Raw genomic sequence first — 24,090 nt, 5'->3', positions numbered from 1 at the left:
CTAATATGTCTGTTTATCCAAAAGGAAGTAAAAAGGGAGAGCTAGAAACATAGCATTGCATCACATTACATGGCAATGCAATGCACAGTTGCTGAAGTTGAACCAAAATGAGCTTGTAATCTGGCTTCTGCAACTTTGAACATGAAAAATCCAATGAGGAGAAGAAAAGCAAAGCCAAAGAGTCCATCCCAAAATCCGACAAACAAGCAAAATGAACAAAAAACATTGAATTCAATTCTTTCTGATTTTAGAAACTGCATTAAAGAAGGGGTGCACCGGTCCTGGAGATACTGCAATACCAGGTCAATGCGTGGAGTGGACAGAGCAAGCTCTTTTTCCATCTCCCTGTTCTAAAAATCCATTTAATATATGGTCCCCAGATAGGGGACGTATCAGATATTAAACTGATAAGAACAGATACTACACTTGATCTTAGCCAAAAGGCCGAGAAGCGATAACCAGAATTGGTTTCAAACTACGGAGCCACCCAAGGATCCTGAAAAGTCCATTTGTGGAGATGAGCTCCTGGACTCCCGTTAAGAAGACATGTTGTCAACCTCTAGATCCCTTACATGCCTGCACTTTTCGGCTTGCTGCTGCTGCAATCCACGCGTTTTAGATCTGCATAACTCCACCTCTTTAAACACAGCACCTTCACCCCCTGCTGTTCCCACCCGCCTCAACACCGTTGGAAGGGAGGAGAACCAATTAAGGCGGGGGATGGGGTGGAACGAGCAGCTGTCTACCCTTAGCAGGAGGGCTCCTGATTACATACCTCTCCTGCTGCTGCTGCTGCTGGCTGTCCAGCAGCAGACTGAAGGTGGCTGCTGCTGTGCACAGGTATATAAAGGCTCAGAGCCTATTATGACACGCGCAGCCAGCGTTCCATTGCCACATTCCATCTACTGCAGGCAGGATACCTGGCTGGCTGAATGTCGCTGAGAAGCTCACAGAGACCGCCATAAGCAACAGTTTAACAGAATGCCACAGACTAATCAACCAAACTTTTTGGGTTGGGTTCTCTTTTATAGTCTGCAGGCATTAAATGAAAGAAGTCAGTGTTCCAGCAGAAGGAGACAACGTTTCAGAAAAGGCATTGTAGCAAACCAAAAAAGAAATTTTAAGCGCAGCAGAGTAACCAGCGCACATACCTGTTAGCTCAGGTGAGTTTAAAAGGCTGCTGTTGATAACAAGGGCATTTGCTAAATAGATGGTGTGTGTGCAACAATATACTGAAAGGTCAATTATATTGTGCAGCTTATCTCACCACCTGTAGTTATTTAGGTGAAAGCTCCAAAATGCTTGCCTAATATGTCTGTTTATCCAAAAGGAAGTAAAAAGGGAGAGCTAGAAACATAGCATTGTATCACATTACATGGCAATGCAATGCACAGTTGCTGAAGTTGAACCAAAATGAGCTTGTAATCTGGCTTCTGCAACTTTGAACATGAAAAATCCAATGAGGAGAAGAAAAGCAAAGCCAAAGAGTCCATCCCAAAATCCGACAAACAAGCAAAATGAACAAAAAACTTTGAATTCAATTCTTTCTGATTTTAGAAACTGCATTAAATAAGGGGTGCACCGGTCCTGGAGATACTGCAATACCAGGTCAATGCGTGGAGTGGACAGAGCAAGCTCTTTTTCCATCTCCCTGTTCTAAAAATCCATTTAATATATGGTCCCCAGATAGGGGACGTATCAGATATTAAACTGATAAGAACAGATACTACACTTGATCTTAGCCAAAAGGCCGAGAAGCGATAACCAGAATTGGTTTCAAACTACGGAGCCACCCAAGGATCCTGAAAAGTCCATTTGTGGAGATGAGCTCCTGGACTCCCGTTAAGAAGACATGTTGTCAACCTCTAGATCCCTTACATGCCTGCACTTTTCGGCTTGCTGCTGCTGCAATCCACGCGTTTTAGATCTGCATAACTCCACCTCTTTAAACACAGCACCTTCACCCCCTGCTGTTCCCACCCGCCTCAACACCGTTGGAAGGGAGGAGAACCAATTAAGGCGGGGGGTGAGGTGGAACGAGCAGCTGTCTACCCTTAGCAGGAGGGCTCCTGATTACATACCTCTCCTGCTGCTGCTGCTGCTGGCTGTCCAGCAGCAGACTGAAGGTGGCTGCTGCTGTGCACAGGTATATAAAGGCTCAGAGCCTATTATGACACGCGCAGCCAGCGTTCCATTGCCACATTCCATCTACTGCAGGCAGGATACCTGGCTGGCTGAATGTCGCTGAGAAGCTTACAGAGACCGCCATAAGCAACAGTTTAACAGAATGCCACAGACTAATCAACCAAACTTTTTGGGTTGGGTTCTCTTTTATAGTCTGCAGGCATTAAATGAAAGAAGTCAGTGTTCCAGCAGAAGGAGACAACGTTTCAGAAAAGGCATTGTAGCAAACCAAAAAAGAAATTTTAAGCGCAGCAGAGTAACCAGCGCACATACCTGTTAGCTCAGGTGAGTTTAAAAGGCTGCTGTTGATAACAAGGGCATTTGCTAAATAGATGGTGTGTGTGCAACAATATACTGAAAGGTCAATTATATTGTGCAGCTTATCTCACCACCTGTAGTTATTTAGGTGAAAGCTCCAAAATGCTTGCCTCATATGTCTGTTTATCCAAAAGGAAGTAAAAAGGGAGAGCTAGAAAGATAGCATTGCATCACATTACATGGCAATGCAATGCACAGTTGCTGAAGTTGAACCAATATGAGCTTGTAATCTGGCTTCTGCAACTTTGAACATGAAAAATCCAATGAGGAGAAGAAAAGCAAAGCCAAAGAGTCCATCCCAAAATCCGACAAACAAGCAAAATGAACAAAAAACATTGAATTCAATTCTTTCTGATTTTAGAAACTGCATTAAAGAAGGGGTGCACCGGTCCTGGAGATACTGCAATACCAGGTCAATGCGTGGAGTGGACAGAGCAAGCTCTTTTTCCATCTCCCTGTTCTAAAAATCCATTTAATATATGGTCCCCAGATAGGGGACGTATCAGATATTAAACTGATAAGAACAGATACTACACTTGATCTTAGCCAAAAGGCCGAGAAGCGATAACCAGAATTGGTTTCAAACTACGGAGCCACCCAAGGATCCTGAAAAGTCCATTTGTGGAGATGAGCTCCTGGACTCCCGTTAAGAAGACATGTTGTCAACCTCTAGATCCCTTACATGCCTGCACTTTTCGGCTTGCTGCTGCTGCAATCCACGCGTTTTAGATCTGCATAACTCCACCTCTTTAAACACAGCACCTTCACCCCCTGCTGTTCCCACCCGCCTCAACACCGTTGGAAGGGAGGAGAACCAATTAAGGCGGGGGGTGGGGTGGAACGAGCAGCTGTCTACCCTTAGCAGGAGGGCTCCTGATTACATACCTCTCCTGCTGCTGCTGCTGCTGGCTGTCCAGCAGCAGACTGAAGGTGGCTGCTGCTGTGCACAGGTATATAAAGGCTCAGAGCCTATTATGACACGCGCAGCCAGCGTTCCATTGCCACATTCCATCTACTGCAGGCAGGATACCTGGCTGGCTGAATGTCGCTGAGAAGCTCACAGAGACCGCCATAAGCAACAGTTTAACAGAATGCCACAGACTAATCAACCAAACTTTTTGGGTTGGGTTCTCTTTTATAGTCTGCAGGCATTAAATGAAAGAAGTCAGTGTTCCAGCAGAAGGAGGCAACGTTTCAGAAAAGGCATTGTAGCAAACCAAAAAAGAAATTTTAAGCGCAGCAGAGTAACCAGCGCACATACCTGTTAGCTCAGGTGAGTTTAAAAGGCTGCTGTTGATAACAAGGGCATTTGCTAAATAGATGGTGTGTGTGCAACAATATACTGAAAGGTCAATTATATTGTGCAGCTTATCTCACCACCTGTAGTTATTTAGGTGAAAGCTCCAAAATGCTTGCCTAATATGTCTGTTTATCCAAAAGGAAGTAAAAAGGGAGAGCTAGAAAGATAGCATTGCATCACATTACATGGCAATGCAATGCACAGTTGCTGAAGTTGAACCAAAATGAGCTTGTAATCTGGCTTCTGCAACTTTGAACATGAAAAATCCAATGAGGAGAAGAAAGCAAAGCCAAAGAGTCCATCCCAAAATCCGACAAACAAGCAAAATGAACAAAAAACATTGAATTCAATTCTTTCTGATTTTAGAAACTGCATTAAAGAAGGGGTGCACCGGTCCTGGAGATACTGCAATACCAGGTCAATGCGTGGAGTGGACAGAGCAAGCTCTTTTTCCATCTCCCTGTTCTAAAAATCCATTTAATATATGGTCCCCAGATAGGGGACGTATCAGATATTAAACTGATAAGAACAGATACTACACTTGATCTTAGCCAAAAGGCCGAGAAGCGATAACCAGAATTGGTTTCAAACTACGGAGCCACCCAAGGATCCTGAAAAGTCCATTTGTGGAGATGAGCTCCTGGACTCCCGTTAAGAAGACATGTTGTCAACCTCTAGATCCCTTACATGCCTGCACTTTTCGGCTTGCTGCTGCTGCAATCCACGCGTTTTAGATCTGCATAACTCCACCTCTTTAAACACAGCACCTTCACCCCCTGCTGTTCCCACCCGCCTCAACACCGTTGGAAGGGAGGAGAACCAATTAAGGCGGGGGGTGGGGTGGAACGAGCAGCTGTCTACCCTTAGCAGGAGGGCTCCTGATTACATACCTCTCCTGCTGCTGCTGCTGCTGGCTGTCCAGCAGCAGACTGAAGGTGGCTGCTGCTGTGCACAGGTATATAAAGGCTCAGAGCCTATTATGACACGCGCAGCCAGCGTTCCATTGCCACATTCCATCTACTGCAGGCAGGATACCTGGCTGGCTGAATGTCGCTGAGAAGCTCACAGAGACCGCCATAAGCAACAGTTTAACAGAATGCCACAGACTAATCAACCAAACTTTTTGGGTTGGGTTCTCTTTTATAGTCTGCAGGCATTAAATGAAAGAAGTCAGTGTTCCAGCAGAAGGAGACAACGTTTCAGAAAAGGCATTGTAGCAAACCAAAAAAGAAATTTTAAGCGCAGCAGAGTAACCAGCGCACATACCTGTTAGCTCAGGTGAGTTTAAAAGGCTGCTGTTGATAACAAGGGCATTTGCTAAATAGATGGTGTGTGTGCAACAATATACTGAAAGGTCAATTATATTGTGCAGCTTATCTCACCACCTGTAGTTATTTAGGTGAAAGCTCCAAAATGCTTGCCTAATATGTCTGTTTATCCAAAAGGAAGTAAAAAGGGAGAGCTAGAAAGATAGCATTGCATCACATTACATGGCAATGCAATGCACAGTTGCTGAAGTTGAACCAAAATGAGCTTGTAATCTGGCTTCTGCAACTTTGAACATGAAAAATCCAATGAGGAGAAGAAAAGCAAAGCCAAAGAGTCCATCCCAAAATCCGACAAACAAGCAAAATGAACAAAAAACATTGAATTCAATTCTTTCTGATTTTAGAAACTGCATTAAAGAAGGGGTGCACCGGTCCTGGAGATACTGCAATACCAGGTCAATGCGTGGAGTGGACAGAGCAAGCTCTTTTTCCATCTCCCTGTTCTAAAAATCCATTTAATATATGGTCCCCAGATAGGGGACGTATCAGATATTAAACTGATAAGAACAGATACTACACTTGATCTTAGCCAAAAGGCCGAGAAGCGATAACCAGAATTGGTTTCAAACTACGGAGCCACCCAAGGATCCTGAAAAGTCCATTTGTGGAGATGAGCTCCTGGACTCCCGTTAAGAAGACATGTTGTCAACCTCTAGATCCCTTACATGCCTGCACTTTTCGGCTTGCTGCTGCTGCAATCCACGCGTTTTAGATCTGCATAACTCCACCTCTTTAAACACAGCACCTTCACCCCCTGCTGTTCCCACCCGCCTCAACACCGTTGGAAGGGAGGAGAACCAATTAAGGCGGGGGGTGGGGTGGAACGAGCAGCTGTCTACCCTTAGCAGGAGGGCTCCTGATTACATACCTCTCCTGCTGCTGCTGCTGCTGGCTGTCCAGCAGCAGACTGAAGGTGGCTGCTGCTGTGCACAGGTATATAAAGGCTCAGAGCCTATTATGACACGCGCAGCCAGCGTTCCATTGCCACATTCCATCTACTGCAGGCAGGATACCTGGCTGGCTGAATGTCGCTGAGAAGCTCACAGAGACCGCCATAAGCAACAGTTTAACAGAATGCCACAGACTAATCAACCAAACTTTTTGGGTTGGGTTCTCTTTTATAGTCTGCAGGCATTAAATGAAAGAAGTCAGTGTTCCAGCAGAAGGAGACAACGTTTCAGAAAAGGCATTGTAGCAAACCAAAAAAGAAATTTTAAGCGCAGCAGAGTAACCAGCGCACATACCTGTTAGCTCAGGTGAGTTTAAAAGGCTGCTGTTGATAACAAGGGCATTTGCTAAATAGATGGTGTGTGTGCAACAATATACTGAAAGGTCAATTATATTGTGCAGCTTATCTCACCACCTGTAGTTATTTAGGTGAAAGCTCCAAAATGCTTGCCTAATATGTCTGTTTATCCAAAAGGAAGTAAAAAGGGAGAGCTAGAAAGATAGCATTGCATCACATTACATGGCAATGCAATGCACAGTTGCTGAAGTTGAACCAAAATGAGCTTGTAATCTGGCTTCTGCAACTTTGAACATGAAAAATCCAATGAGGAGAAGAAAAGCAAAGCCAAAGAGTCCATCCCAAAATCCGACAAACAAGCAAAATGAACAAAAAACATTGAATTCAATTCTTTCTGATTTTAGAAACTGCATTAAAGAAGGGGTGCACCGGTCCTGGAGATACTGCAATACCAGGTCAATGCGTGGAGTGGACAGAGCAAGCTCTTTTTCCATCTCCCTGTTCTAAAAATCCATTTAATATATGGTCCCCAGATAGGGGACGTATCAGATATTAAACTGATAAGAACAGATACTACACTTGATCTTAGCCAAAAGGCCGAGAAGCGATAACCAGAATTGGTTTCAAACTACGGAGCCACCCAAGGATCCTGAAAAGTCCATTTGTGGAGATGAGCTCCTGGACTCCCGTTAAGAAGACATGTTGTCAACCTCTAGATCCCTTACATGCCTGCACTTTTCGGCTTGCTGCTGCTGCAATCCACGCGTTTTAGATCTGCATAACTCCACCTCTTTAAACACAGCACCTTCACCCCCTGCTGTTCCCACCCGCCTCAACACCGTTGGAAGGGAGGAGAACCAATTAAGGCGGGGGGTGGGGTGGAACGAGCAGCTGTCTACCCTTAGCAGGAGGGCTCCTGATTACATACCTCTCCTGCTGCTGCTGCTGCTGGCTGTCCAGCAGCAGACTGAAGGTGGCTGCTGCTGTGCACAGGTATATAAAGGCTCAGAGCCTATTATGACACGCGCAGCCAGCGTTCCATTGCCACATTCCATCTACTGCAGGCAGGATACCTGGCTGGCTGAATGTCGCTGAGAAGCTCACAGAGACCGCCATAAGCAACAGTTTAACAGAATGCCACAGACTAATCAACCAAACTTTTTGGGTTGGGTTCTCTTTTATAGTCTGCAGGCATTAAATGAAAGAAGTCAGTGTTCCAGCAGAAGGAGACAACGTTTCAGAAAAGGCATTGTAGCAAACCAAAAAAGAAATTTTAAGCGCAGCAGAGTAACCAGCGCACATACCTGTTAGCTCAGGTGAGTTTAAAAGGCTGCTGTTGATAACAAGGGCATTTGCTAAATAGATGGTGTGTGTGCAACAATATACTGAAAGGTCAATTATATTGTGCAGCTTATCTCACCACCTGTAGTTATTTAGGTGAAAGCTCCAAAATGCTTGCCTAATATGTCTGTTTATCCAAAAGGAAGTAAAAAGGGAGAGCTAGAAAGATAGCATTGCATCACATTACATGGCAATGCAATGCACAGTTGCTGAAGTTGAACCAAAATGAGCTTGTAATCTGGCTTCTGCAACTTTGAACATGAAAAATCCAATGAGGAGAAGAAAAGCAAAGCCAAAGAGTCCATCCCAAAATCCGACAAACAAGCAAAATGAACAAAAAACATTGAATTCAATTCTTTCTGATTTTAGAAACTGCATTAAAGAAGGGGTGCACCGGTCCTGGAGATACTGCAATACCAGGTCAATGCGTGGAGTGGACAGAGCAAGCTCTTTTTCCATCTCCCTGTTCTAAAAATCCATTTAATATATGGTCCCCAGATAGGGGACGTATCAGATATTAAACTGATAAGAACAGATACTACACTTGATCTTAGCCAAAAGGCCGAGAAGCGATAACCAGAATTGGTTTCAAACTACGGAGCCACCCAAGGATCCTGAAAAGTCCATTTGTGGAGATGAGCTCCTGGACTCCCGTTAAGAAGACATGTTGTCAACCTCTAGATCCCTTACATGCCTGCACTTTTCGGCTTGCTGCTGCTGCAATCCACGCGTTTTAGATCTGCATAACTCCACCTCTTTAAACACAGCACCTTCACCCCCTGCTGTTCCCACCCGCCTCAACACCGTTGGAAGGGAGGAGAACCAATTAAGGCGGGGGGTGGGGTGGAACGAGCAGCTGTCTACCCTTAGCAGGAGGGCTCCTGATTACATACCTCTCCTGCTGCTGCTGCTGCTGGCTGTCCAGCAGCAGACTGAAGGTGGCTGCTGCTGTGCACAGGTATATAAAGGCTCAGAGCCTATTATGACACGCGCAGCCAGCGTTCCATTGCCACATTCCATCTACTGCAGGCAGGATACCTGGCTGGCTGAATGTCGCTGAGAAGCTCACAGAGACCGCCATAAGCAACAGTTTAACAGAATGCCACAGACTAATCAACCAAACTTTTTGGGTTGGGTTCTCTTTTATAGTCTGCAGGCATTAAATGAAAGAAGTCAGTGTTCCAGCAGAAGGAGACAACGTTTCAGAAAAGGCATTGTAGCAAACCAAAAAAAGAAATTTTAAGCGCAGCAGAGTAACCAGCGCACATACCTGTTAGCTCAGGTGAGTTTAAAAGGCTGCTGTTGATAACAAGGGCATTTGCTAAATAGATGGTGTGTGTGCAACAATATACTGAAAGGTCAATTATATTGTGCAGCTTATCTCACCACCTGTAGTTATTTAGGTGAAAGCTCCAAAATGCTTGCCTAATATGTCTGTTTATCCAAAAGGAAGTAAAAAGGGAGAGCTAGAAAGATAGCATTGCATCACATTACATGGCAATGCAATGCACAGTTGCTGAAGTTGAACCAAAATGAGCTTGTAATCTGGCTTCTGCAACTTTGAACATGAAAAATCCAATGAGGAGAAGAAAAGCAAAGCCAAAGAGTCCATCCCAAAATCCGACAAACAAGCAAAATGAACAAAAAACATTGAATTCAATTCTTTCTGATTTTAGAAACTGCATTAAAGAAGGGGTGCACCGGTCCTGGAGATACTGCAATACCAGGTCAATGCGTGGAGTGGACAGAGCAAGCTCTTTTTCCATCTCCCTGTTCTAAAAATCCATTTAATATATGGTCCCCAGATAGGGGACGTATCAGATATTAAACTGATAAGAACAGATACTACACTTGATCTTAGCCAAAAGGCCGAGAAGCGATAACCAGAATTGGTTTCAAACTACGGAGCCACCCAAGGATCCTGAAAAGACCATTTGTGGAGATGAGCTCCTGGACTCCCGTTAAGAAGACATGTTGTCAACCTCTAGAACCCTTACATGCCTGCACTTTTCGGCTTGCTGCTGCTGCAATCCACGCGTTTTAGATCTGCATAACTCCACCTCTTTAAACACAGCACCTTCACCCCCTGCTGTTCCCACCCGCCTCAACACCGTTGGAAGGGAGGAGAACCAATTAAGGCGGGGGGTGGGGTGGAACGAGCAGCTGTCTACCCTTAGCAGGAGGGCTCCTGATTACATACCTCTCCTGCTGCTGCTGCTGCTGGCTGTCCAGCAGCAGACTGAAGGTGGCTGCTGCTGTGCACAGGTATATAAAGGCTCAGAGCCTATTATGACACGCGCAGCCAGCGTTCCATTGCCACATTCCATCTACTGCAGGCAGGATACCTGGCTGGCTGAATGTCGCTGAGAAGCTCACAGAGACCGCCATAAGCAACAGTTTAACAGAATGCCACAGACTAATCAACCAAACTTTTTGGGTTGGGTTCTCTTTTATAGTCTGCAGGCATTAAATGAAAGAAGTCAGTGTTCCAGCAGAAGGAGACAACGTTTCAGAAAAGGCATTGTAGCAAACCAAAAAATAAATTTTAAGCGCAGCAGAGTAACCAGCGCACATACCTGTTAGCTCAGGTGAGTTTAAAAGGCTGCTGTTGATAACAAGGGCATTTGCTAAATAGATGGTGTGTGTGCAACAATATACTGAAAGGTCAATTATATTGTGCAGCTTATCTCACCACCTGTAGTTATTTAGGTGAAAGCTCCAAAATGCTTGCCTAATATGTCTGTTTATCCAAAAGGAAGTAAAAAGGGAGAGCTAGAAAGATAGCATTGCATCACATTACATGGCAATGCAATGCACAGTTGCTGAAGTTGAACCAAAATGAGCTTGTAATCTGGCTTCTGCAACTTTGAACATGAAAAATCCAATGAGGAGAAGAAAAGCAAAGCCAAAGAGTCCATCCCAAAATCCGACAAACAAGCAAAATGAACAAAAAACATTGAATTCAATTCTTTCTGATTTTAGAAACTGCATTAAAGAAGGGGTGCACCGGTCCTGGAGATACTGCAATACCAGGTCAATGCGTGGAGTGGACAGAGCAAGCTCTTTTTCCATCTCCCTGTTCTAAAAATCCATTTAATATATGGTCCCCAGATAGGGGACGTATCAGATATTAAACTGATAAGAACAGATACTACACTTGATCTTAGCCAAAAGGCCGAGAAGCGATAACCAGAATTGGTTTCAAACTACGGAGCCACCCAAGGATCCTGAAAAGACCATTTGTGGAGATGAGCTCCTGGACTCCCGTTAAGAAGACATGTTGTCAACCTCTAGAACCCTTACATGCCTGCACTTTTCGGCTTGCTGCTGCTGCAATCCACGCGTTTTAGATCTGCATAACTCCACCTCTTTAAACACAGCACCTTCACCCCCTGCTGTTCCCACCCGCCTCAACACCGTTGGAAGGGAGGAGAACCAATTAAGGCGGGGGGTGGGGTGGAACGAGCAGCTGTCTACCCTTAGCAGGAGGGCTCCTGATTACATACCTCTCCTGCTGCTGCTGCTGCTGGCTGTCCAGCAGCAGACTGAAGGTGGCTGCTGCTGTGCACAGGTATATAAAGGCTCAGAGCCTATTATGACACGCGCAGCCAGCGTTCCATTGCCACATTCCATCTACTGCAGGCAGGATACCTGGCTGGCTGAATGTCGCTGAGAAGCTCACAGAGACCGCCATAAGCAACAGTTTAACAGAATGCCACAGACTAATCAACCAAACTTTTTGGGTTGGGTTCTCTTTTATAGTCTGCAGGCATTAAATGAAAGAAGTCAGTGTTCCAGCAGAAGGAGACAACGTTTCAGAAAAGGCATTGTAGCAAACCAAAAAATAAATTTTAAGCGCAGCAGAGTAACCAGCGCACATACCTGTTAGCTCAGGTGAGTTTAAAAGGCTGCTGTTGATAACAAGGGCATTTGCTAAATAGATGGTGTGTGTGCAACAATATACTGAAAGGTCAATTATATTGTGCAGCTTATCTCACCACCTGTAGTTATTTAGGTGAAAGCTCCAAAATGCTTGCCTAATATGTCTGTTTATCCAAAAGGAAGTAAAAAGGGAGAGCTAGAAAGATAGCATTGCATCACATTACATGGCAATGCAATGCACAGTTGCTGAAGTTGAACCAAAATGAGCTTGTAATCTGGCTTCTGCAACTTTGAACATGAAAAATCCAATGAGGAGAAGAAAAGCAAAGCCAAAGAGTCCATCCCAAAATCCGACAAACAAGCAAAATGAACAAAAAACATTGAATTCAATTCTTTCTGATTTTAGAAACTGCATTAAAGAAGGGGTGCACCGGTCCTGGAGATACTGCAATACCAGGTCAATGCGTGGAGTGGACAGAGCAAGCTCTTTTTCCATCTCCCTGTTCTAAAAATCCATTTAATATATGGTCCCCAGATAGGGGACGTATCAGATATTAAACTGATAAGAACAGATACTACACTTGATCTTAGCCAAAAGGCCGAGAAGCGATAACCAGAATTGGTTTCAAACTACGGAGCCACCCAAGGATCCTGAAAAGTCCATTTGTGGAGATGAGCTCCTGGACTCCCGTTAAGAAGACATGTTGTCAACCTCTAGATCCCTTACATGCCTGCACTTTTCGGCTTGCTGCTGCTGCAATCCACGCGTTTTAGATCTGCATAACTCCACCTCTTTAAACACAGCACCTTCACCCCCTGCTGTTCCCACCCGCCTCAACACCGTTGGAAGGGAGGAGAACCAATTAAGGCGGGGGGTGTGGTGGAACGAGCAGCTGTCTACCCTTAGCAGGAGGGCTCCTGATTACATACCTCTCCTGCTGCTGCTGCTGCTGGCTGTCCAGCAGCAGACTGAAGGTGGCTGCTGCTGTGCACAGGTATATAAAGGCTCAGAGCCTATAATGACACGCGCAGCCAGCGTTCCATTGCCACATTCCATCTACTGCAGGCAGGATACCTGGCTGGCTGAATGTCGCTGAGAAGCTCACAGAGACCGCCATAAGCAACAGTTTAACAGAATGCCACAGACTAATCAACCAAACTTTTTGGGTTGGGTTCTCTTTTATAGTCTGCAGGCATTAAATGAAAGAAGTCAGTGTTCCAGCAGAAGGAGACAACGTTTCAGAAAAGGCATTGTAGCAAACCAAAAAAGAAATTTTAAGCGCAGCAGAGTAACCAGCGCACATACCTGTTAGCTCAGGTGAGTTTAAAAGGCTGCTGTTGATAACAAGGGCATTTGCTAAATAGATGGTGTGTGTGCAACAATATACTGAAAGGTCAATTATATTGTGCAGCTTATCTCACCACCTGTAGTTATTTAGGTGAAAGCTCCAAAATGCTTGCCTAATATGTCTGTTTATCCAAAAGGAAGTAAAAAGGGAGAGCTAGAAAGATAGCATTGCATCACATTACATGGCAATGCAATGCACAGTTGCTGAAGTTGAACCAAAATGAGCTTGTAATCTGGCTTCTGCAACTTTGAACATGAAAAATCCAATGAGGAGAAGAAAAGCAAAGCCAAAGAGTCCATCCCAAAATCCGACAAACAAGCAAAATGAACAAAAAACATTGAATTCAATTCTTTCTGATTTTAGAAACTGCATTAAAGAAGGGGTGCACCGGTCCTGGAGATACTGCAATACCAGGTCAATGCGTGGAGTGGACAGAGCAAGCTCTTTTTCCATCTCCCTGTTCTAAAAATCCATTTAATATATGGTCCCCAGATAGGGGACGTATCAGATATTAAACTGATAAGAACAGATACTACACTTGATCTTAGCCAAAAGGCCGAGAAGCGATAACCAGAATTGGTTTCAAACTACGGAGGCACCCAAGGATCCTGAAAAGACCATTTGTGGAGATGAGCTCCTGGACTCCCGTTAAGAAGACATGTTGTCAACCTCTAGAACCCTTACATGCCTGCACTTTTCGGCTTGCTGCTGCTGCAATCCACGCGTTTTAGATCTGCATAACTCCACCTCTTTAAACACAGCACCTTCACCCCCTGCTGTTCCCACCCGCCTCAACACCGTTGGAAGGGAGGAGAACCAATTAAGGCGGGGGGTGGGGTGGAACGAGCAGCTGTCTACCCTTAGCAGGAGGGCTCCTGATTACATACCTCTCCTGCTGCTGCTGCTGCTGGCTGTCCAGCAGCAGACTGAAGGTGGCTGCTGCTGTGCACAGGTATATAAAGGCTCAGAGCCTATTATGACACGCGCAGCCAGCGTTCCATTGCCACATTCCATCTACTGCAGGCAGGATACCTGGCTGGCTGAATGTCGCTGAGAAGCTCACAGAGACCGCCATAAGCAACAGTTTAACAGAATGCCACAGACTAATCAACCAAACTTTTTGGGTTGGGTTCTCTTTTATAGTCTGCAGGCATTAAATGAAAGAAGTCAGTGTTCCAGCAGAAGGAGACAACGTTTCAGAAAAGGCATTGTAGCAAACCAAAAAATAAATTTTAAGCGCAGCAGAGTAACCAGCGCACATACCTGTTAGCTCAGGTGAGTTTAAAAGGCTGCTGTTGATAACAAGGGCATTTGCTAAATAGATGGTGTGTGTGCAACAATATACTGAAAGGTCAATTATATTGTGCAGCTTATCTCACCACCTGTAGTTATTTAGGTGAAAGCTCCAAAATGCTTGCCTAATATGTCTGTTTATCCAAAAGGAAGTAAAAAGGGAGAGCTAGAAAGATAGCATTGCATCACATTACATGGCAATGCAATGCACAGTTGCTGAAGTTGAACCAAAATGAGCTTGTAATCTGGCTTCTGCAACTTTGAACATGAAAAATCCAATGAGGAGAAGAAAAGCAAAGCCAAAGAGTCCATCCCAAAATCCGACAAACAAGCAAAATGAACAAAAAACATTGAATTCAATTCTTTCTGATTTTAGAAACTGCATTAAAGAAGGGGTGCACCGGTCCTGGAGATACTGCAATACCAGGTCAATGCGTGGAGTGGACAGAGCAAGCTCTTTTTCCATCTCCCTGTTCTAAAAATCCATTTAATATATGGTCCCCAGATAGGGGACGTATCAGATATTAAACTGATAAGAACAGATACTACACTTGATCTTAGCCAAAAGGCCGAGAAGCGATAACCAGAATTGGTTTCAAACTACGGAGCCACCCAAGGATCCTGAAAAGTCCATTTGTGGAGATGAGCTCCTGGACTCCCGTTAAGAAGACATGTTGTCAACCTCTAGATCCCTTACATGCCTGCACTTTTCGGCTTGCTGCTGCTGCAATCCACGCGTTTTAGATCTGCATAACTCCACCTCTTTAAACACAGCACCTTCACCCCCTGCTGTTCCCACCCGCCTCAACACCGTTGGAAGGGAGGAGAACCAATTAAGGCGGGGGGTGTGGTGGAACGAGCAGCTGTCTACCCTTAGCAGGAGGGCTCCTGATTACATACCTCTCCTGCTGCTGCTGCTGCTGGCTGTCCAGCAGCAGACTGAAGGTGGCTGCTGCTGTGCACAGGTATATAAAGGCTCAGAGCCTATTATGACACGCGCAGCCAGCGTTCCATTGCCACATTCCATCTACTGCAGGCAGGATACCTGGCTGGCTGAATGTCGCTGAGAAGCTCACAGAGACCGCCATAAGCAACAGTTTAACAGAATGCCACAGACTAATCAACCAAACTTTTTGGGTTGGGTTCTCTTTTATAGTCTGCAGGCATTAAATGAAAGAAGTCAGTGTTCCAGCAGAAGGAGACAACGTTTCAGAAAAGGCATTGTAGCAAACCAAAAAAGAAATTTTAAGCGCAGCAGAGTAACCAGCGCACATACCTGTTAGCTCAGGTGAGTTTAAAAGGCTGCTGTTGATAACAAGGGCATTTGCTAAATAGATGGTGTGTGTGCAACAATATACTGAAAGGTCAATTATATTGTGCAGCTTATCTCACCACCTGTAGTTATTTAGGTGAAAGCTCCAAAATGCTTGCCTAATATGTCTGTTTATCCAAAAGGAAGTAAAAAGGGAGAGCTAGAAAGATAGCATTGCATCACATTACATGGCAATGCAATGCACAGTTGCTGAAGTTGAACCAAAATGAGCTTGTAATCTGGCTTCTGCAACTTTGAACATGAAAAATCCAATGAGGAGAAGAAAAGCAAAGCCAAAGAGTCCATCCCAAAATCCGACAAACAAGCAAAATGAACAAAAAACATTGAATTCAATTCTTTCTGATTTTAGAAACTGCATTAAAGAAGGGGTGCACCGGTCCTGGAGATACTGCAATACCAGGTCAATGCGTGGAGTGGACAGAGCAAGCTCTTTTTCCATCTCCCTGTTCTAAAAATCCATTTAATATATGGTCCCCAGATAGGGGACGTATCAGATATTAAACTGATAAGAACAGATACTACACTTGATCTTAGCCAAAAGGCCGAGAAGCGATAACCAGAATTGGTTTCAAACTACGGAGCCACCCAAGGATCCTGAAAAGTCCATTTGTGGAGATGAGCTCCTGGACTCCCGTTAAGAAGACATGTTGTCAACCTCTAGATCCCTTACATGCCTGCACTTTTCGGCTTGCTGCTGCTGCAATCCACGCGTTTTAGATCTGCATAACTCCACCTCTTTAAACACAGCACCTTCACCCCCTGCTGTTCCCACCCGCCTCAACACCGTTGGAAGGGAGGAGAACCAATTAAGGCGGGGGGTGGGGTGGAACGAGCAGCTGTCTACCCTTAGCAGGAGGGCTCCTGATTACATACCTCTCCTGCTGCTGCTGCTGCTGGCTGTCCAGCAGCAGACTGAAGGTGGCTGCTGCTGTGCACAGGTATATAAAGGCTCAGAGCCTATTATGACACGCGCAGCCAGCGTTCCATTGCCACATTCCATCTACTGCAGGCAGGATACCTGGCTGGCTGAATGTCGCTGAGAAGCTCACAGAGACCGCCATAAGCAACAGTTTAACAGAATGCCACAGACTAATCAACCAAACTTTTTGGGTTGGGTTCTCTTTTATAGTCTGCAGGCATTAAATGAAAGAAGTCAGTGTTCCAGCAGAAGGAGACAACGTTTCAGAAAAGGCATTGTAGCAAACCAAAAAAGAAATTTTAAGCGCAGCAGAGTAACCAGCGCACATACCTGTTAGCTCAGGTGAGTTTAAAAGGCTGCTGTTGATAACAAGGGCATTTGCTAAATAGATGGTGTGTGTGCAACAATATACTGAAAGGTCAATTATATTGTGCAGCTTATCTCACCACCTGTAGTTATTTAGGTGAAAGCTCCAAAATGCTTGCCTAATATGTCTGTTTATCCAAAAGGAAGTAAAAAGGGAGAGCTAGAAAGATAGCATTGCATCACATTACATGGCAATGCAATGCACAGTTGCTGAAGTTGAACCAAAATGAGCTTGTAATCTGGCTTCTGCAACTTTGAACATGAAAAATCCAATGAGGAGAAGAAAAGCAAAGCCAAAGAGTCCATCCCAAAATCCGACAAACAAGCAAAATGAACAAAAAACATTGAATTCAATTCTTTCTGATTTTAGAAACTGCATTAAAGAAGGGGTGCACCGGTCCTGGAGATACTGCAATACCAGGTCAATGCGTGGAGTGGACAGAGCAAGCTCTTTTTCCATCTCCCTGTTCTAAAAATCCATTTAATATATGGTCCCCAGATAGGGGACGTATCAGATATTAAACTGATAAGAACAGATACTACACTTGATCTTAGCCAAAAGGCCGAGAAGCGATAACCAGAATTGGTTTCAAACTACGGAGCCACCCAAGGATCCTGAAAAGTCCATTTGTGGAGATGAGCTCCTGGACTCCCGTTAAGAAGACATGTTGTCAACCTCTAGATCCCTTACATGCCTGCACTTTTCGGCTTGCTGCTGCTGCAATCCACGCGTTTTAGATCTGCATAACTCCACCTCTTTAAACACAGCACCTTCACCCCCTGCTGTTCCCACCCGCCTCAACACCGTTGGAAGGGAGGAGAACCAATTAAGGCGGGGGGTGGGGTGGAACGAGCAGCTGTCTACCCTTAGCAGGAGGGCTCCTGATTACATACCTCTCCTGCTGCTGCTGCTGCTGGCTGTCCAGCAGCAGACTGAAGGTGGCTGCTGCTGTGCACAGGTATATAAAGGCTCAGAGCCTATTATGACACGCGCAGCCAGCGTTCCATTGCCACATTCCATCTACTGCAGGCAGGATACCTGGCTGGCTGAATGTCGCTGAGAAGCTCACAGAGACCGCCATAAGCAACAGTTTAACAGAATGCCACAGACTAATCAACCAAACTTTTTGGGTTGGGTTCTCTTTTATAGTCTGCAGGCATTAAATGAAAGAAGTCAGTGTTCCAGCAGAAGGAGACAACGTTTCAGAAAAGGCATTGTAGCAAACCAAAAAAGAAATTTTAAGCGCAGCAGAGTAACCAGCGCACATACCTGTTAGCTCAGGTGAGTTTAAAAGGCTGCTGTTGATAACAAGGGCATTTGCTAAATAGATGGTGTGTGTGCAACAATATACTGAAAGGTCAATTATATTGTGCAGCTTATCTCACCACCTGTAGTTATTTAGGTGAAAGCTCCAAAATGCTTGCCTAATATGTCTGTTTATCCAAAAGGAAGTAAAAAGGGAAAGCTAGAAAGATAGCATTGCATCACATTACATGGCAATGCAATGCACAGTTGCTGAAGTTGAACCAAAATGAGCTTGTAATCTGGCTTCTGCAACTTTGAACATGAAAAATCCAATGAGGAGAAGAAAAGCAAAGCCAAAGAGTCCATCCCAAAATCCGACAAACAAGCAAAATGAACAAAAAACATTGAATTCAATTCTTTCTGATTTTAGAAACTGCATTAAAGAAGGGGTGCACCGGTCCTGGAGATACTGCAATACCAGGTCAATGCGTGGAGTGGACAGAGCAAGCTCTTTTTCCATCTCCCTGTTCTAAAAATCCATTTAATATATGGTCCCCAGATAGGGGACGTATCAGATATTAAACTGATAAGAACAGATACTACACTTGATCTTAGCCAAAAGGCCGAGAAGCGATGACCAGAATTGGTTTCAAACTACGGAGCCACCCAAGGATCCTGAAAAGTCCATTTGTGGAGATGAGCTCCTGGACTCCCGTTAAGAAGACATGTTGTCAACCTCTAGATCCCTTACATGCCTGCACTTTTCGGCTTGCTGCTGCTGCAATCCACGCGTTTTAGATCTGCATAACTCCACCTCTTTAAACACAGCACCTTCACCCCCTGCTGTTCCCACCCGCCTCAACACCGTTGGAAGGGAGGAGAACCAATTAAGGCGGGGGGTGGGGTGGAACGAGCAGCTGTCTACCCTTAGCAGGAGGGCTCCTGATTACATACCTCTCCTGCTGCTGCTGCTGCTGGCTGTCCAGCAGCAGACTGAAGGTGGCTGCTGCTGTGCACAGGTATATAAAGGCTCAGAGCCTATTATGACACGCGCAGCCAGCGTTCCATTGCCACATTCCATCTACTGCAGGCAGGATACCTGGCTGGCTGAATGTCACTGAGAAGCTCACAGAGACCGCCATAAGCAACCGTTTAACAGAATGCCACAGACTAATCAACCAAACTTTTTGGGTTGGGTTCTCTTTTATAGTCTGCAGGCATTAAATGAAAGAAGTCAGTGTTCCAGCAGAAGGAGACAACGTTTCAGAAAAGGCATTGTAGCAAACCAAAAAAGAAATTTTAAGCGCAGCAGAGTAACCAGCGCACATACCTGTTAGCTCAGGTGAGTTTAAAAGGCTGCTGTTGATAACAAGGGCATTTGCTAAATAGATGGTGTGTGTGCAACAATATACTGAAAGGTCAATTATATTGTGCAGCTTATCTCACCACCTGTAGTTATTTAGGTGAAAGCTCCAAAATGCTTGCCTAATATGTCTGTTTATCCAAAAGGAAGTAAAAAGGGAGAGCTAGAAAGATAGCATTGCATCACATTACATGGCAATGCAATGCACAGTTGCTGAAGTTGAACCAAAATGAGCTTGTAATCTGGCTTCTGCAACTTTGAACATGAAAAATCCAATGAGGAGAAGAAAAGCAAAGCCAAAGAGTCCATCCCAAAATCCGACAAACAAGCAAAATGAACAAAAAACATTGAATTCAATTCTTTCTGATTTTAGAAACTGCATTAAAGAAGGGGTGCACCGGTCCTGGAGATACTGCAATACCAGGTCAATGCGTGGAGTGGACAGAGCAAGCTCTTTTTCCATCTCCCTGTTCTAAAAATCCATTTAATATATGGTCCCCAGATAGGGGACGTATCAGATATTAAACTGATAAGAACAGATAAGGTTTCAACATAAATTTATTCAGATATAAAAAAGTACAAAAACACATTATTCTTATTTACAGCGTTAATAGAGCTCTTTCCACAGACATTATTAGTACAAAATAGTATTCCACATGTAAAAACACCATCTTCTATTCGCTTCGTGTTTACCCACATCTTTGACATCTTTCAAATAATAAATATACATTTCGCTAAAAACCATTCTAATACAATCATTGATGGAAATACAGTCACGTTTGAACAACAAAATATTCCTCACTTTCCACATAGCACTTTTTGCACAATTTATTATACACCAGCATATTTTGGTTTGATGTAAAGTTGGGCAATTAAAAAGTCCGTATAAAACATATTCGTGACAAAAGTCTTTCAGACCACAAACCCATTTCAAAAGCACCCCCAGTCTCCGCCAAAGTTCTTGCGCATAAAAACAGTTCCAAAACAGATGTAAAACCGTCTCATCACTTCCACACGAGTCTCTAGGACATTTTGCCCGCGCCGCCAGGCCTCTCCTGTGCTGAAAGTCTCTAGTTGGGAGGCACTGGTGGACGGACATCCAGGCAAGGTCTTTATGAATATTTGCGAGAAACTTTCCAAACACATTCCTCCAGACTCGCTTGGATCTGCTCCAGGAAAAGTTGATTACTTCAGATACTCTTTCTTCCCTTCTCAGATGAGTTATCAATTTCCTTCGGTCTTGAAGAATATCAGTATCCAAGTCTCTTAATTTATAATTTCTACATACTTTCTCTAAGATGATAAGATGCTTTGGGGGACATAATAAAACAGGCGAAGATAAGGATGGCCGTAGCCATCTCTTAAAAACATAACCACAAGTATATTTTAAAAACAGACTAAAAACACTGTTAGAATTAAGAAGCTTAAAACAGAAACAGAAGAAATTTATATACAAAAACATGCTCAAATCCGGGACATCCTTTCCACCATTTTGATGCCTTTTATACATTTCTGTGCGTTTTACTTTTTCCATCTTCGAGCCCCAAATAAATATAAACATGCAGCGAGTCAGCTTTTTGAGCATTAAGTCGGAGGGAGGGTACACAATTGCAACATATAACATCATTGGCAATAATACAGACTTAATAATTAGAACTTTCCCTTCGATTGACAAACTACGCAAATTCCAAAAGGATAGTTTCTTCACCATTTTCTCCTGGACCTCCCCCCAACTCACAACCCCGTCATTTTCTTTATTAAAAGTAATGCCCAAAATTTTAACTTTATCACACTTCATTTTGACTGCTGGTAGGTCCACTGTATCCCAGGAACCAATAGTCAAACACTCAGTTTTATTAAAATTCAACTTAAAACCTGAAGCCTGACTAAAAAAACTGGTACACCTCACCACCCTCCGGAGGGAAGCAGGATCCGTGCAGATGGCAGTAACATCGTCCATATACCCGAAGACTTTAATTTGGGCCCCCCCTCCACCCGGAACAGGGACCCCACGGATCACTTTATCTTTCCTAATTTGGCATAATAAAGGCTCCATAGCACAAATAAACAGGATCGGGGACAAAGGGCAGCCCTGCTTCACTCCGGATTCCAGCGGTATTTCACCTGTTAAGAAGCCATTAACAGAGATTTGACAATATGAATCTTTATACAAAATCTTAATTAGAGACATGATAAAATCCGGGATCGCCATCTTCTTTAAAACACTAAAAAGATACTTGTGCGATACCCTGTCGAACGCCTTCTCAAAGTCCAGCGCCAACAGGGCTAAATTCTGACCACGATCCCTAGTATACCATATTGCATCTCTTATGACATTTAACACCTCCGCAATACTCCTTCCCGGTACACCACAAACTTGTTCTGGTTGTATCAACTTATCAATTATCATTTTAAGCCGGCATGCAATAAATTTGGCTAATACTTTATAATCCATGTTGAGGAGGGTGATAGGCCTCCAATTTGCAAGGTCCTCACGAGCCCCTTTCTTTTTAAAGATCAAGGACACTATTCCCCTCCTCCATCCCTTGGGCAACCGTTTACACTTAAAAACCTCCTTAAAAAGTGCTAAAAGATCATCCTTTAAAATATCCCAGAAAGTCAGATAAAATTCGACGGGGAGACCGTCTGCTCCCGGAGCTTTGCCCTTTGAAAAACTTTTAAAAATGTTAAAAAGTTCCTCTAAGCTAAAATCCCGTATTAAAAACTCCTGATCTGACTGATTCAACTTAAAATCTAGGACATTAAGAGCATCTTGTAAAAAGGAATCATCCACACTTTTCTCACTAAAAAGGAGTCGGTAAAAATCAAAAGCCACGTTCTTCATGCCCTGTATAGTGGATTCTTCACCTAAACAAGTAATCGCATCTTTCCTCTCCATTGCTTTTTTAAAAAAGAAGCGTGTACATTTTTCATCTTCTTCTAACTGCTTTACCTTTGAATTAAAAATAACCTCTCTCCCCTTCTGCTCCAAAAGTGTATGTATTTCTGCTTTTAGGCTGACAATGTCTTCCTCCACCTCCAACCCAATCTCTTTAAATTTATAAAGTGTCTGCAGCCTAGTATTTAGATTTGAGAAAAATTGTTTTTTCTGTCTTGATTTCTTCCTCCCTGCCGTGATAAAAAAAGCCTAATTTTATTTTTAATCTTTTCCCACCAAGACAACATTTTTATATAAGGAGGCCTATGTTGTCTCCATTCCTGGTAGGCTGTACAAAAATCTGACCTTATCTGAGGATCCTCCAGCAGATGTGTCCCCAAACGCCACAGTCCTTTGTTTATTCTCTGCTCTCCTTGGTATTCTAACTGTAATTTTAACATTTTGTGATCGGAAAATAAATTAGACATTAGATCAAACATCACCGGCTTAAAATCCACAGATAAAAACATAAAATCGATCCTAGAGGCCACTCCCCGACCGGACCATGTAAATCCAGGGTCCGTCGGTGAAAGAGACCTCCAGGCATCGCATAGCTTAAAATCAGTTTGAAAATTTTTTAGCAGAAAACATGACTTATCCAACTTACGGAGAGGGTCCCCTCCTACTCGTTGTTCGCCGACACTAAGGCAGTTGAAATCCCCACCTATCAGGAGGGGAGAAGACCCAACACAAAATACAGGCAAAATTTCAAACAATTGGATGCGCTCTTGCTTGTCGGGAGGAGCATACACATTAATTATGCGAAAACTAAAATTATTAATATGCAAATGTACTAACATTGCCCTGCCTGGTGTAATCTCTGTAACAGAGGAAAACACGATGTTATTACCACGACAGAGCAAACCCACTCCAGCAGACCTATTCACATTTGAGCCGGACCACACTGACGGTCCCGACTTCCAATCCTTTTTAAGCTCGTCATAATTAATTGAGTGTTGTAGTCCACATTCCTGCAATAAACACACATCAAAGTCTAAAGTCTCTAAATATTGAAAAAGAGCAGCCCTGCGAACAGGGCTCTTTAAAGATCTCACATTCAGTGAGAGGCATTTTATGGATGGCATTAAAGTCAAGGTGGGAGGGAGTCATCCAGAATCATCTTGACCTGTTCAGGACTATGATCCAACAGTGCCTCCAAGATCCCTGACTCCGGGGAAAAGGAAATGTTCATTGGATCCGAGGCAGTGACCGGGTATCCAGCTCCTGCTCCCTGCAGCCACAAATCACCGACACCCAAGGAAACATCCGGTGAATCCGGACAGACATCCGCACGCATCTTTTTCCCGCTGGGTTCAGGTAGGTCACTAGTGCAATCTTCTCCCACTACTGCCTCATGGTCTCTCTTCTCGAGGTCGTCACCTAGGGAAAAACACACTGCGTCCTGCTGGCTCGACACTTGAATAGCATCTGGGGCCTTCGCAGCAGGGCCCACCAGTGCCAACATACTGGGGGCACCCTGCTCCAGCACACCAGAAACACACACATCTTCAGGGGCCATCGACACAGAGACACCCTCCCGAACAGAAGAGCATCCCTGCTCCGGTCCCTGGACGGACCGCCCATAGTCCCCTTTTTGCGGGGGCTTCTTCTTTGCCACCTCCACTACAGAGGGGCCAGTAGAGCTTAGCTCAGTCCTGTCAAGGGGATCCTCCCCGACGGACAC

The 24,090-nt window shown here is 44.3% G+C and overlaps 16 non-coding genes across 16 annotated transcripts; all 16 read right to left on the bottom strand.

Annotated features, from left to right (window-relative positions):
• Positions 1–265: 265 nt before the first annotated feature.
• Positions 266–456, bottom strand: LOC141275604 (U2 spliceosomal RNA). The gene has a single exon (XR_012323837.1). It is a non-coding gene; the product is annotated as a U2 spliceosomal RNA (small nuclear RNA).
• Positions 457–1,571: 1,115 nt separating this feature from the next.
• On the bottom strand, positions 1,572–1,762 carry LOC141275603 (U2 spliceosomal RNA). Its single transcript, XR_012323836.1, has one exon. It is a non-coding gene; the product is annotated as a U2 spliceosomal RNA (small nuclear RNA).
• Positions 1,763–2,877: 1,115 nt separating this feature from the next.
• LOC141275602 (U2 spliceosomal RNA) lies at positions 2,878–3,068 on the bottom strand. The gene has a single exon (XR_012323835.1). It is a non-coding gene; the product is annotated as a U2 spliceosomal RNA (small nuclear RNA).
• A 1,114-nt stretch (positions 3,069–4,182) lies between these two features.
• LOC141275600 (U2 spliceosomal RNA) lies at positions 4,183–4,373 on the bottom strand. The gene has a single exon (XR_012323833.1). It is a non-coding gene; the product is annotated as a U2 spliceosomal RNA (small nuclear RNA).
• Positions 4,374–5,488: 1,115 nt separating this feature from the next.
• On the bottom strand, positions 5,489–5,679 carry LOC141275599 (U2 spliceosomal RNA). Its single transcript, XR_012323832.1, has one exon. It is a non-coding gene; the product is annotated as a U2 spliceosomal RNA (small nuclear RNA).
• Positions 5,680–6,794: 1,115 nt separating this feature from the next.
• Positions 6,795–6,985, bottom strand: LOC141275598 (U2 spliceosomal RNA). Its single transcript, XR_012323831.1, has one exon. It is a non-coding gene; the product is annotated as a U2 spliceosomal RNA (small nuclear RNA).
• A 1,115-nt stretch (positions 6,986–8,100) lies between these two features.
• On the bottom strand, positions 8,101–8,291 carry LOC141275597 (U2 spliceosomal RNA). Its single transcript, XR_012323830.1, has one exon. It is a non-coding gene; the product is annotated as a U2 spliceosomal RNA (small nuclear RNA).
• Positions 8,292–9,407: 1,116 nt separating this feature from the next.
• Positions 9,408–9,598, bottom strand: LOC141275596 (U2 spliceosomal RNA). The gene has a single exon (XR_012323829.1). It is a non-coding gene; the product is annotated as a U2 spliceosomal RNA (small nuclear RNA).
• Positions 9,599–10,713: 1,115 nt separating this feature from the next.
• Positions 10,714–10,904, bottom strand: LOC141275595 (U2 spliceosomal RNA). The gene has a single exon (XR_012323828.1). It is a non-coding gene; the product is annotated as a U2 spliceosomal RNA (small nuclear RNA).
• Positions 10,905–12,019: 1,115 nt separating this feature from the next.
• Positions 12,020–12,210, bottom strand: LOC141275594 (U2 spliceosomal RNA). Its single transcript, XR_012323827.1, has one exon. It is a non-coding gene; the product is annotated as a U2 spliceosomal RNA (small nuclear RNA).
• A 1,115-nt stretch (positions 12,211–13,325) lies between these two features.
• LOC141275593 (U2 spliceosomal RNA) lies at positions 13,326–13,516 on the bottom strand. Its single transcript, XR_012323826.1, has one exon. It is a non-coding gene; the product is annotated as a U2 spliceosomal RNA (small nuclear RNA).
• Positions 13,517–14,631: 1,115 nt separating this feature from the next.
• LOC141275592 (U2 spliceosomal RNA) lies at positions 14,632–14,822 on the bottom strand. Its single transcript, XR_012323825.1, has one exon. It is a non-coding gene; the product is annotated as a U2 spliceosomal RNA (small nuclear RNA).
• Positions 14,823–15,937: 1,115 nt separating this feature from the next.
• Positions 15,938–16,128, bottom strand: LOC141275591 (U2 spliceosomal RNA). Its single transcript, XR_012323824.1, has one exon. It is a non-coding gene; the product is annotated as a U2 spliceosomal RNA (small nuclear RNA).
• Positions 16,129–17,243: 1,115 nt separating this feature from the next.
• LOC141275589 (U2 spliceosomal RNA) lies at positions 17,244–17,434 on the bottom strand. Its single transcript, XR_012323822.1, has one exon. It is a non-coding gene; the product is annotated as a U2 spliceosomal RNA (small nuclear RNA).
• Positions 17,435–18,549: 1,115 nt separating this feature from the next.
• Positions 18,550–18,740, bottom strand: LOC141275588 (U2 spliceosomal RNA). Its single transcript, XR_012323821.1, has one exon. It is a non-coding gene; the product is annotated as a U2 spliceosomal RNA (small nuclear RNA).
• A 1,115-nt stretch (positions 18,741–19,855) lies between these two features.
• Positions 19,856–20,038, bottom strand: LOC141150394 (U2 spliceosomal RNA). Its single transcript, XR_012246606.1, has one exon. It is a non-coding gene; the product is annotated as a U2 spliceosomal RNA (small nuclear RNA).
• Between the last annotated feature and the right edge of the window lie 4,052 nt (positions 20,039–24,090).

The sequence above is a fragment of the Phyllobates terribilis genome, unplaced genomic scaffold (assembly GCF_046119375.1).
Source record: "Phyllobates terribilis strain yellow unplaced genomic scaffold, ASM4611937v1 Scaffold_5__5_contigs__length_657084704, whole genome shotgun sequence".
In the NCBI taxonomy this organism is placed as follows: Eukaryota; Metazoa; Chordata; class Amphibia; order Anura; family Dendrobatidae; genus Phyllobates; species Phyllobates terribilis.
Note: the sequence above shows the minus strand (reverse complement) of the source record. Positions and strands in the feature narration are given on the sequence as shown.